The 12993-nt window shown below is 44.8% G+C and overlaps 1 pseudogene; it reads right to left on the minus strand.

Moving 5' to 3' along the window:
* Positions 1–7588: 7588 nt before the first annotated feature.
* Positions 7589–8166, minus strand: LOC147441275 (uncharacterized; annotated as a pseudogene).
* Positions 8167–12993: the final 4827 nt, after the last annotated feature.

Below are 12993 nucleotides of genomic sequence, written 5' to 3' on the forward strand. Positions count from 1 at the left end.
TGGTAGGATTGATGTTGCTAAAGTTGTTTTGCCTATGGTTGAGCAGTCTCATTTGGATGCTAGAGATGTACCACAAGCTCATCCATTGATTGCATTATCTATGAAGCACACTATTACTCCTCACAGTCATTTAGCTAGATATACAAAATAGGTTGGGATATTCAGGTTGATCTTTATGCAAGTCATAATGAGGCTAAAATTGCATTGCTGCATAAAGAGCTTGAGTCAAAGATTATGCATAAGGAAGATGACATGGAAAAACTCCTTACTATTATCAATGATATTAATGAGCAACTCATTTCTGTTTGCAAAGTCATTTCTGATAGTTCACTTGTGCAGACTATTCTTGATGCATTGTGTTAATCCTCACGCACATTACTATCACCTAAGATGGACACTGTATTATTTATTTGGTAGAGTCAGGTACCAGGCTTGTCGATCCAATAGGAAAAGGGTAAGAGTGATCGCTGATGAGAGGCGCACTCTAACTGGAACATTCAAGGGATTAGTTGGCTAAGCATGAGTGCCCAAGTGTGAATGAGGCGAGCTCATATAAAATTCAACTAAACCTAAAATTCACTCATTCTCTCATTTGTGCAATTGAAGAGTGCTCTTGCTTCATCTCCATCTTCTTCTTCTTCATCTCCTTGTGTGTGTGTGTGTGTGTGTATGTGAGAGAGAGAGAGAGAGAGAGAGAGCATTGTGACGACTGCACGATGACGGCGAGGTGGTTGAGCACGGCGTAGTGGCGTCTCCCTCTTCTTCGCAATGAAGAATCCTCCACGACAGCAAGCATAGAGCGGTGAGTGACACACCATGGTCATCTTTGAGCTACTAGTTTAGGCTAGTTGCGTGCTTGGAGCCGTTTGTGGCTCGCACACAGTGTATTGGCAAGTTTCTTGCATTGACATGTGCGATAGACGCACACATTTTTGGCGCCGCTGCCGGGGAAATGCCATACACTGAGCTTGAATGGCACTCTGTGCTTCTTTGTGGTGCAATTTGAATTGTAGGAAAGGTAGAGAAGGAAGGTGTGTGTGTTGAGAAGAAGGAGTTTGTTTTGTTGTTGTGTATTATTTTGTTAATAAGGAATTGAAAGGTATTGTGTTTTCTTTGTTAATAAGGAATTGAAAGGTACTGTGTTTTCTTTGTTAATAAGGTTTTGAAAGGTACTGTGTATTCTCTGTGATAAGGTGTTAGTATTAAGGTTGTAGATCCATAATGTTAGTTATGTGTAAAGTACAGTAAGTAGTTCTGTTAGCTAGTGAGTTGCTCTAGTAGTGTGTTAGTGTGTAATAGTAGCTGTATTAGTGGTAAGTAGGTAGGTTAGGTGTGTGTGTGCTCGCGCAAACATTGCGGCCGCGGCGACCTTATCCCAAAAAAAATTTAAAAAAATCAAAAAATTTAAAGGTAGGACTGGGATCGGGAATATCCCCAGACCCAAGCCCAAGACCCAAGCCTAAGCTCACGCTAAGGCTCAGGCCTTAGTCGCCCTTTAAAATTACGTATTTTAGCCTCACAAGTAGCTAAAAATTGACCTTTTTGAGGACTAACGGAGCTTTAGGTGACCAAACGTTGTCCTGTAAAGCACACCACGACCCTCTAAGTGACACGCCTGTTTCGAGCTATCACACACTTTAATAAAAGAACCAATCATTAAAAAACATTAAAAAACATCAAAAAACATCAAAAAACGAGTGAAAACGTACGCCTAAAAAAGTAAACGGTTAACTTTTGAGGTTATTCGCCGATGCTTATAGGGTGCCAAAGGCACATGCATCTGCGCTCTGGTTGTGTGATAGAGGCCGAGCAACTAGAGAGAGTTTCGACTTACGCGAGTTCTCAATATCCACCTACCTTAGGTTCCGGGCCCTCGGTGGGGACCCAAGGTAGTACAAACCAAGACCCAAACATAGCGGCTAGTGACTCTTCCTCTGACTACGACATCATGGAGGGTTTCCCAATGCCTAATCCCGATAGCTCAAGCCAAGCTCAAGCCAAGACATGCATGCTATGGGTCCACGGTCCGAGCCGAGCGTGCTTAGCCACATGAAGGAAACCTTTAGTAGAGCCACTCGCTCCGAACATGGAGCTAATGATGTAAATGAGGGGGGCGGGGAAGTAAATTTGCCATTTATGACCAACGTAGACACTATGCTCTTAGAGAGTGTGCACGTGAATACTCCATTCACTGCACCCCCTGACTATTCAGAGTTATTTCCCTCTGTGATGGTAGAAGCCTTGCCGAAGTTCAAGAGGTTGAGCGCTATATCATTGTAGTTAGGGAAAAGGATATCAAAAGCTTACGCAAGGTGGAGCAATGAAGAGAGTTAAAAGCAAAAGCCCCTATGTAAATATCCTTGATAGGAGAGCAATCGAGTGCTCCTGACTTAGCAACCGCTAAGGTCCAACCCCTAGAAAGCAACATTGCATTTAGTTCAAAGAACACCCCTAGCACCTCAATCCTAGATGGAGTGTTCCTAAATGAGAACTGGGAGTACGAACTACAAACGGAAACTCTAACTGACCTATACACAAATCACACCTATCACGTGGGTTGGTTAGATGTTCTACAATCCACAACGGGTGCTACTAGTGTGGAGGATCAACAACAAAGAGTTTGTGAGGTCATCCATAGGGCGCTGAGTTAGAGAGACAGAACAGGGGGATCAACATGCCTTCAACGGGTCTCATGAGATTCTTGGATACGAAAAAGGCTAAACAACCGACCTTATCGCAAATGGAGACTCCCTCTGTAAGTCTGATGGATCCTCCATATGTTGTTTCGCCAGGGGTCTCAATGCAATCTGAGCCCACAAGTGATAGCTTAATTTACCTTTCCAAGTCTAGCTCCTCTTTCCCTTGATGACACCACGGCTACCATGCCTACCCCAATGATGGGCATGCCAAGAAACATGCCATGGACCTCATTTGTTAGTAAAGCACCGCTACATGGTAGCTCAATGCTTGCAATAGTACCTACAAGTGTGTACCAATCATATACACCTATGGGTCCTCGTACTCATGTAGTCCCTACCCCTCTTATTGTTTCAACAACCTATGCTCCACAACCACAACACCCAAGTTCTTATTTCCATGGGACTATACCGGCTAGCATGTCACATCTGACGTCTGCTATGCCTAGGGCCACACATATGAACTTTGGGCCACCCCATGGCATGCGCCAAGCTCAATGACAATACCTACTCCACATGTAGTCTCTGGAGCACCTCCACCCACGGTGCCTGCTCACTTAGGTGATTTGGCAACATTTGCTCAAGCTATTGGTTGATCGATTCATGAGAATATGCGTAACACGCCTGATAGAGAGCCTAGAAGTAAGGCAGTACAAATAGCCAAGCTCACACAAAAATTTAGTGGAGATGAGGATGTGAGAAAGCATATCGAAGTGTTTGAACAAATATGCAATTCTCTAGAAGAACACAATGACCTGCATAAGAGTAATGCTTTTAGCATAACCTTAAGTGGAAAGGCTGGGGATTGGTATAGAACCCTAAGAGTGGAAGAAGAAACAAATTACCCTACACTTAGGAGACTGTTCTTGAAAGAATACATACGAGAGGGAGTGCTTTGGGGTGTAGCCTCTCAGCTCCAGAAAGCCCAACAAGAGGAAGGAGAGTCGGTGAGAGACTTTATTAGTCACTTGAAGCATTTGAATTCTCATTGTAATCCCAATGAGCGCTTCAATAATAATCAATTGCTTGATAGATTCATTAGGGGATTACGACATGAGGATCTACAATAGCCTAGTCATTAGAGGTATCACCACTTGGGAAGCAGTCACCACCAATGCGATCCAATTGGAGGATAATTTAATGATTTAAGGAGAAAGAGTGTCTGTTGAGCCTAAATCTACTAGCTCGCAAGCATCGAGACATGAACCAATGACCCTAAAGCCTATTGCTAAGGAGCCAAAGATATCTGAGATGAGTTTAGCAGATCTCACTAGGGCCATTCAAGAGAGTCTTAGAGATAATCGTGCTCCGCAAAACAATCATATGTATCCAAGAAGGGAGCAAGAATGGTGCTCAGTATGCTATGGACCGCATAGTACCAGTGAATGCCCTACTTTTAGAGTAAAATTCAATGGGAACTGCAATGCTTGTGGGAGATATGGTCATCAACCTAAGGATTGCATAGTATTTAAGCGCGCGATGGCCAATAGACCAACCTTAGCATGGACAGACACACCTCGACTGCCTGCATTGATACTGGCCCCACCTCTTGAACAAACATCACAACACATGGTCCCTAGGCCCAAAATGTTGTTCAAACAACACCCTTACCACCTCCAGTGCTAGGATTGCAACCACCACATCCGAGAATCATTTATGTGAATCAAGTGGGTTGTGAGTCATCCATTGCCTGTTTGGAAGGCTGTGAGGAAGATATAGACACTAATATTGCCTATGGGATGGATGTACTTGAAGAAAGTCCACAATACTACATGGAGGACTATTGGGGACAAGTCAAACCCTTCTATCAAGTAGCTGCTCTTGCTGCAAGAGGCCAAAATATCAATTACACTGCTAAGAGACCACCTCTTCAATGCTATGAGTATGGAGGTCCGCATCGTGTGGCCGAGTGTCCTATTAGGCTACAAAAGAACGCCACACTAATGCAAACCAATCAAGCGAGCACGTCTTCAATGCTGATACTCATGTGTAATCAATGTGGCATAGATCATTTGATTGTCCAATGTCCAAATAATCCAAACGCACCAAAGATCACGCCATTTAACTTGATTGAGGTTACCGAGGAGCTATCACAAAGTACACCTATGGTACCAGTGAACGTACTCCCACGATCGATGCTCCAAAAACAAAATTATGTTCTTGAAGAAAGAGACACAGGATCAATTGCCCAATCTCAGAAGAAGAAGAAAACACGAAGGAAGAAATCGCAAAAAGCAGTAAAGTGAGACCCCAGTTCGAAGACCAACATAGGGACTCGTGATGACTCCGTATATATGAACGACATTGAATTAGAGGATTCTGATTCAGGTGAAACCATGGAGACCAAAACGACCACTAAGATAGAAACCAACAAGGAAGATCTTCATGAGCCACAATGGCTAGGATCCGAGAAGGAGATAGGAACTTATCCAAACCATACAGAGGAGATCGAGTGAGTCAAGCAATTAAGGAGTTTGGTAGAAGATACCCAAAGGGATCTAGAACCAGCACCTAGGCACATCCAGATTACAGACACCGTGTTCCCTACGCAACAACAACCTCACCAAGGCCATAGACCCTTAGCCATACCTAGTGTCATCCAAGAAGAAAGTGACTTAAAGTCATGGGAAAGCGGAGTACTCACTTCTTGATGGAAAGAATATTTACACAGGGACTACTTGAACCTATCGAAGAAATGGAGATCCCATCTTCCCCACGTCAAGGGACTGAAGCCCAAAAAGTGCCATTAAACATTGCCAAATTGATGGATTTCATGTCTTCAGAAGTTAGAACCACCATCATGTCCAAACTATATAAAGACTCTGAGCTAGTCTTAGCTCTTCGAGCCTTCCTCAATGGAGAACTGAAGTTTGGGCACCACAATTTGCACAGATGGATGGAGCTGGGGAGATGCCAATAGAGGAGGAACACTTAGATCCACAACCCAACCTAGATGAGAACCTTGTTATAGAAATACCTGTTAACAAGTTGGGACAATACTTTGAGGGTGATGAATCCAATGCGACCATACCAATCACTACTAAGGGATTAAATGTGAAGGGAATCCTTGATGGTGGCGCTGGGGTTAGCATTGTGACTAAAAATTTCTGGGAAACTATGGGAAGACCTCACCTTGCGACCACAACCATAGTAGTGAAGATGGCCAATGGGTCTATTGTTAAACCTATTGGGATGCTAGAAGATCTCAAGATCAAGGTCTTTGGACATAAAATAAGGATTACCTTCATTGTTATGGATTTCTCCAAACACACAATGACATTGGAGATGATCTTAGGACGTCCTTTCATGAGGGAAGCAAAAATGGTGCATGACTGGTCTAAAAACCATGTCTACTTACTGTTCCAAGATTCTGTCATTCGAGTTGATCTTGTAATTGGTCAAGCACATTCTCTAGGAAACAGGTTTATAATTGATCATAGATCTGACACCACAGTTTACTCGGTCCCATTGCAGTATTGTTACACGTGTAAAGTGGACACTGAAGTTGGGGAAGATTTTCCTTATTTGGAGGTACTACCTGGGATGACTGAGTCGGACAATGTGGATTGGGTCCACCTAGCAGCAACCATAGACACTTGGGGAAATAGGGGGATGACCAGGGTAACGCCTGAGGGGGATGAAATTATTTTTATAGTGTGTTAAGTAGTGTTTAAAAATGTTGTTGGAACCAGTCTGCGCTAGTGCAGATTGGTTTTGAGAGCTTACACGAGGGTTGGCCCCAGTTTAGGCGGAGGCGAAACCTAGCGGCTGGAGCACTGCAAATGATTTGATTTAAAAAAGAGAAAAACCTCATTTGTATAGAATTAGAGAGATTGAACGTCATTCAATATTGTTTACAAACGTTGCTCAAACCTGTCCACGTCGGCGTGGACTGGTTTCGAGAGCTTACACAAAGACAGGTGGAGGCGAAACCTAGCAGCTGGAAGCAAAACCTAGTCGATGGAGGCGGTAGCGATGGAAAAACCTGTCAGCTAAAGAAATCAGTGGTGGCAAAACGAGGCTAGAAAGCAACACCTTATTCGACTTTGCTGACTAAAAAATTGTCTTGAGAGCATGGTCGGCAACGCTTGAGGCATGGTGGAACACCTGAACGCTGATCAGAGTCGAGCAGAGCTAAGCTGAGAGGGCCGAGCATTGTTGAGCTACTTGAGCAATGATAGTTTGAGATGCTGAGCTGGGCCAAGTTTAGCGGGGTTGAGCTACGTGGGGCTAAGCTAAGACAGGCCGAGTTGAGCGTGGCTGGGCTACGATGGGCCGAACGAGGTAGATAAAGAGAGGACACAGAGAGTGCTTGCCTAATAAAGGAAAACCTTCCTTGCAACGTGATGGTCGGTTGAGCTTTACTATTTTTGGATTAACAATTGATAAAAATCACTAGCCCTGCCCTTGAGAGCAAGGGTGGAAGGTACAAAAGACCCTTGTTGGCCAGCCTCTAGAGAAAAACAAGGACATTCTGGGGAGGTATATGGTCGACATCGTCTACAAAGTGGAAATTCATCGATGGAGCTCCCCCAAGAAGACTATTAAGAAGGGCCTCACCAACCGAGGTGCTTAGTAGAGGCAATGGGCATATACATAGGTGGTTGTGGACAGACACCGCCATCACCGGTGTGAGGAAACGAGTGAAAATTCCCTTGTAAGATAGAATCTATAGATAAGGTCTCTCTCTCTCTCTCTCTCATATTCATACACAGCAAAGTTGCGAGCAAATTTTTCGAATCTCCCTTGCCCACATGCAAAGGTCTCCCTCTTTTCACTAGGGCGACGAGACCCATATCTCTCTCTCTCTCTCTCTCTCTCTCTCTCAAAACCAAGAGAAAGTTGTATTACAAGAAACAAGCCCTGGTGTTGATTTACATTGTCACGACGAGGGGCAGCATAGCTTTCAGTTTCAGAGAGCCATGAGCCAGCCCTTCTTTTCCATTCTCACTTTCTTTTGACAGGATCAAATGTGGAAACAGCCGCTACTGCACCACTGATGGCAACAAGGACAACACCACTACCCACCACACTTAGAAGGAGATTCTTGAGTGACTGGAATAGCTGCTTCTGCAATATCAGGGATGACCGCTGCAGATAGAAGGGCGAGAGCCGCTGGTCCTGCAAGGTTCATCTCTATCTTTGGGCCAAAACTCATGGAGAGTCGGCTGCCATTGGAGACAAGCTTCAGAGATGAAGAAGCCTTAGAGGTGGGCAAGCAGACGAGCCCATTGCGGGCGGGGAGCCGTGACTCACTGAGGCCGCTGCTAGGGCACGCCTTGTTCAGAGAGGTGGGGGCGACGGCTGTAGCTGCCATGGCAAGCTCCGCTACGCACAAGAAATGGAGAGCTTCGACTTTGTTGGTGATGTACGTGTTCTCTCTCTCTCTCTCTCTCTCTCTCTCTCTCTCTCTCTCAAATCAGCCTCTATAGGCTTTACTTAATTGGACAGAGCGAACAACAAACATAAGAAGGACACAGTAGATTCTCAACAGGGTTCACAGAGAGCAATGCAATGAAGTTGGAGTCTGCAGCACTGACGCCAATCTCTAGTCCTTGTGAAACCTGTCAAAACCAGTCCGCGCCAGCGCTGATTGGTTCCAGCAAGTTCCTAATCATAGCAAATCAAAAGCTACCTACTCTAAAGGTTTTTTTAATTTTTAAAATAATTTCATCTTCAGTAGGTGTTCATATGACCTTCTTGATCATTATCCAAATCAATCCACGATGGTATGGATCGGTTCCAGCATGGACAGGTGCCACTAATAGTGACGGTGAATCTGAGAGCTACTCCGATGGAGCTACGCACTGCTTTTGTAGATGTTTTTATTTTTTATATAAAATTGGTAACATTTTTTTTTTTTTAAAGGCTCTCAGACATGTTGGAGAAACCGGACACCTATAAAAATGGGTCACGGCATCGTGGACCCACACTAGTATCTATCCTGCTTCGCCAACATGCCCGACACTACAAGAGGTTACGTGCATTTGTGACGCTTTTAGCGACGGAAATACATTGGTTTTTTTACTCCTTGGTGTCGCTAAAAGCGTCACTACGGGAACCTCGCTATAGGCATCTTTATAAGGGTCGCTATATAGCGACGCCTATAGTGACGCTAGCAATCCTTCTCTAGCACGCTGGTAGCGACATTGTATAACCTTATATAGAGACGCTTATAGCGACGCTCGAGAATAAAATATTTTGGGTGGCAGAGCCATATTGAATGTTTCCAGAATAAAGTATACCTAAATGAATCGAAGATAAGAACAGATTCACCTTTGAAAGAAAGTGCAAGGTATAGACCTAAAGTAGTCACCCACAAGACAATATAACCATTAACTCCATCATGCATAGTATTGTTTGCAGAATAAAGATACAAAACTGACAAAAGTAATTGGACGAAAGTGAATTGATGAAAGTAAATCAATGACAAAAAGATACACATCATAAGCAATATCACTTGATTGTTAAGCTTTGCAAATGTAATAGTTACAACGCAATTGTCATAATTGAGAAAATACATTGTTTTTCAATAGTCATAAAAAGATGTACACACGTCATCTCATTATACATGCTATGACAAAAGAAAACTAGTGCTATAAACTGACCTCGTCTAATCAAACGTCTCATCGTGTCCAAGCGGTGTATCTGTCGAATTTTGCAAAAAAAACAATAAGTCTTTCTGTAAGTATAAACATATAATTACAAAACAATCTATTTTCTTAGCTTATCATTAAAATACAACAAATGTAAAAGAGTAAAGTGAAATACTAACCATGCCGCCACGAGAACTGAGAATGTCCATCAGGGCGTTTAAGCCCTTTCTACCCATGTACTCGCACTCGTACAGTGTGGGGTCACGCCCTGTCTCATCGACCACTATTCAAAACATACAAAGAATACATTACGTTAGAATTTAAAAGTACAAATAGACGTAATTACCAAACCTAAAGGGCAATGCAAAAATACTTACAAAATCGGCCTCAAATGATGCCCACCCGCCGCTCCCCAAGTGGTGTAAGCTTCCTTCCTCTACTCGCGCTTTGGCTGCCTCCTTCTGTTGCTTCCACTTGTCAGGATTCTCGCATGCTGCTCGCTTCGCATTCTTCCAATCTTCTTTGGCGAGTCAATCTGGTCTGTTCCACCCATGCTTTATTGCTTTTTGTACTTCAGAACGCTTGTGCTTGCAATATTCGTGCATACGAACATTCATCAAGTCTTCATTGAAGCGCTCATCCCGATTTGACATAGGAAACTCGTCATGCAGCATGCTGATGACTCTGTCTTTTAATTCATTTGGCACTTCACTCCAGGTGTTTAGTATGTAGTGTCGAAACAGCTGAGAGCAAAGACCGCGCATGCGCGAGATCACCTTCTTGCCTTCGTCATCCAAGATGATGCGGCCGCTAATGTCCACCGAGTATAGTAAGTTCTATCGCCTGTGACGCGTGAACCTGGGTGTCTCAGTAGGGGTCTCGAGTGGTGTCTCTAGTGGCATCTCGATGGGGGTATGGACGCCAGGTATCTCCACTGGAGTGTGGGCCTCGAAGTGAGCAGTGTCCGACTGGGGTGACTCCCAGAGAAGTAGCTAGTGGTGTGTAGCAAGGAACGATCGATAGTCATGCAAAACCTGGCATAGATGGTGATGTCGTTGCTGGTGTTGGGGCGGGCAAAGAAGAGGAAGGTAAGGAGCCTCGTGGAACATAAGGTGGTGTCGAGGCATTAGCAGCGGCATCCCCACAGCAACCGCCGCCACCACCACTAGAGCGTCGATGCCTAGATGAGTGTGAAGATTGTTTCGTCGACACCAAAGTCTCAGAGCGTGCTGAATGCTCTGAAACAGAGGGAGATGCTGAAGGACTGGAACGACGTGATGGTGCTCCAGAGCGATGACGCTCCTCGTACCACCTCCTCTGCTGGGGTGACAAAGAAGAAAGAAACTCATCATCATCCATACCTACATTAAACACACGAACATTTAATCTCAATATTGAATGGAGAAGAAAATATGGACAAGTTATAATCTATACTATAGCTAATAGGGGGAGGGATTCCTATGTAGAGAGAGAGAGAGAGAGAGAGAGGGGGGGGGGGGGGGGGGGGGGGGGGCTCATATAGGGGGAGGGATTCCTATGACGAGGAGTTCAAGCTGGCTTCAAATTAAACCTTAACGAGTAGCGATGCACACTTCCTGCTTCTTCATTAGAAGAGCAAGATCTGTCTGCTCTTTGAGGACACCTTCGGGTTGGAGTGGTAGCGATGACCATTAAACACAATTTAAATTTCTCAAGTCTAGCCACTCTCCAATGTCAACTATGGACTGCAGACTTGCAAATATCCTCGATGGCTCTCTTCCCAAAAAACCATCGTGTAACTCATGATTCTTTGGAAGATTCACTTGATGACCTTCGTAGATTTGCTTCTTTAGTGAGGACGCCCGACGTGCATTAAGTCTAGGTCCACATGTGACATTGCTCTATATCCGCTTGTTTGAAGCCCTACATGTATACACGTGACAATAGATAAGCTTGAGAAAAACCAAGATTTATAGTGTTTGAGTTTGAGTTTGAGGATAAATCACCTAAGCATTCTGTTAGTCTGGGATAGTCATGCATGGTGCACATTAGAATGCCTCTCGATTACTTGCGACAGATCTTTATCTATCACGAGAGAGAGAGAGAGAGAGAGAGCGGTATGTCTAATCTATTTTATATATGCAGGTTTCTATATTCTTGGGCAATTGCAAGTTCTTGGACTCCATCAGTATGAGTGATCATGGTAGCAGGAGTGCTCGCCCGAGCAAGGCGGACATAGAGCGCTTCTTAGCGTCTCTTTCACCTGATCAACTAGATCTAGTGGAGGGACGAGCAGCATCTATAAGCAGAGACGGATCACCTCCTTCGCGATTGCAGCCTCAGTCTCCATCGCACTCGGAGTGCAGTACTGTGTCGGCCTCGAGCCGACGTAGTCGGCATATCAGACTTTCACGACAGTTTGGCGGTGGTGGTTGCTGTGGCGAGGAGCACGTCGTTTCTAGAGCTCATGTGTCACAAAGTCCCTAGAACACACCGAGGAGTGTCCCTGCTTGTGAGACTGCTCAGACTATGCCGAAGGATTATACTACCTACGTGTTTGAGAGTGGTGTCTCGGACTGTGTCGGAGACGCCGAGGAGTGACCCGGACACTGCATCGGGGTCGCCCAGAGGCCTTGACGATGAGCATTCACCGGACAGGGTTGCTACAGTTCATGAGAGGGACGGGCTAGAGGGATACGCCTACCTCATCAATCGTATGTCCGGTGACATCATTATGACCCTTGAGGGGAAGCAGGTGATGGGATGCATACGACAGTTGTGTAGACAGGTTTTCCGAAACACTCTCATGATCTCTTGGAGGGCTCAGGATAAAGCCTCCAAGGATTATGTTATTGCTATGCTGCATCGGGAGTTTCCAGTTCCCTCTCTGGAGAATACATTTGACGATGCTTGTATGAGGAGGTGCATGCGCGACTACATGAAGCATCAGAGGTCAGACGAATGGGGAGCAAATGCCAAACCTGACCGGCTTGAAAGAGAGGAGTGGAGGGGTATCAGGGAGGAGAGGACAACCAGTCCAGATAGGTGGCAGTAGCAGAGGGATGCAGCGAGAGTTCGCATCGAGACGGGATTATCCCATCACCTGGGGAGTGGCGGCTGGGCGAACTTCGAGGAGGATTTTGTCCCATCACCTGGGTCATGGATCGACGGGGTGGAGAGGTGAGATTATTAAACTCTGGCATTGAAGTATTTGTATATGATTGTACATCTATAAGTTCTTAATGGTGTGTTGTGTTTGTTGCAGTACCCTTACACGCAGCCGGTGAAACCGAAGGAGCTAGCCGATCTGTAGCTGTATAGTATCCACCAACATTTTGTATCATCAGCCGGCATTTCCATATGTTGTACTAGTGCGGCATGCCGCCTTGGGGCAGCCTCTCTCTCTTTTTCTCTCTCCCTCTTTACCACATGCACAGGGGATTCTCTCAGTTTTGGAGTTTAGCCTTCATGTCGCAGATTTTGACACGTGTAAAGGGCTCCCCCTTCCGCCATATTATGGTAGTTTAGATAGCAACGGGCAATTTTGTGGTAGATCTTCTATTGATAGACAATCAATCTTCTTATGAAAAGTTGCAAATTTTTTATATGCACATATATTTAATCTCACAACCAGGGGTATCTTGGAAATTTCGGTAAATTTGGATGGCATTTTGGGAATTTAAAATTAGAGGGGTATTTTGGGAATTCCCTTTAGATTCTAT

Source organism: Adiantum capillus-veneris, chromosome 15 (genome assembly GCF_014529385.1).
Source record: "Adiantum capillus-veneris isolate H3 chromosome 15, ASM1452938v2, whole genome shotgun sequence".
Lineage (NCBI taxonomy): Eukaryota > Viridiplantae > Streptophyta > Polypodiopsida > Polypodiales > Pteridaceae > Adiantum > Adiantum capillus-veneris.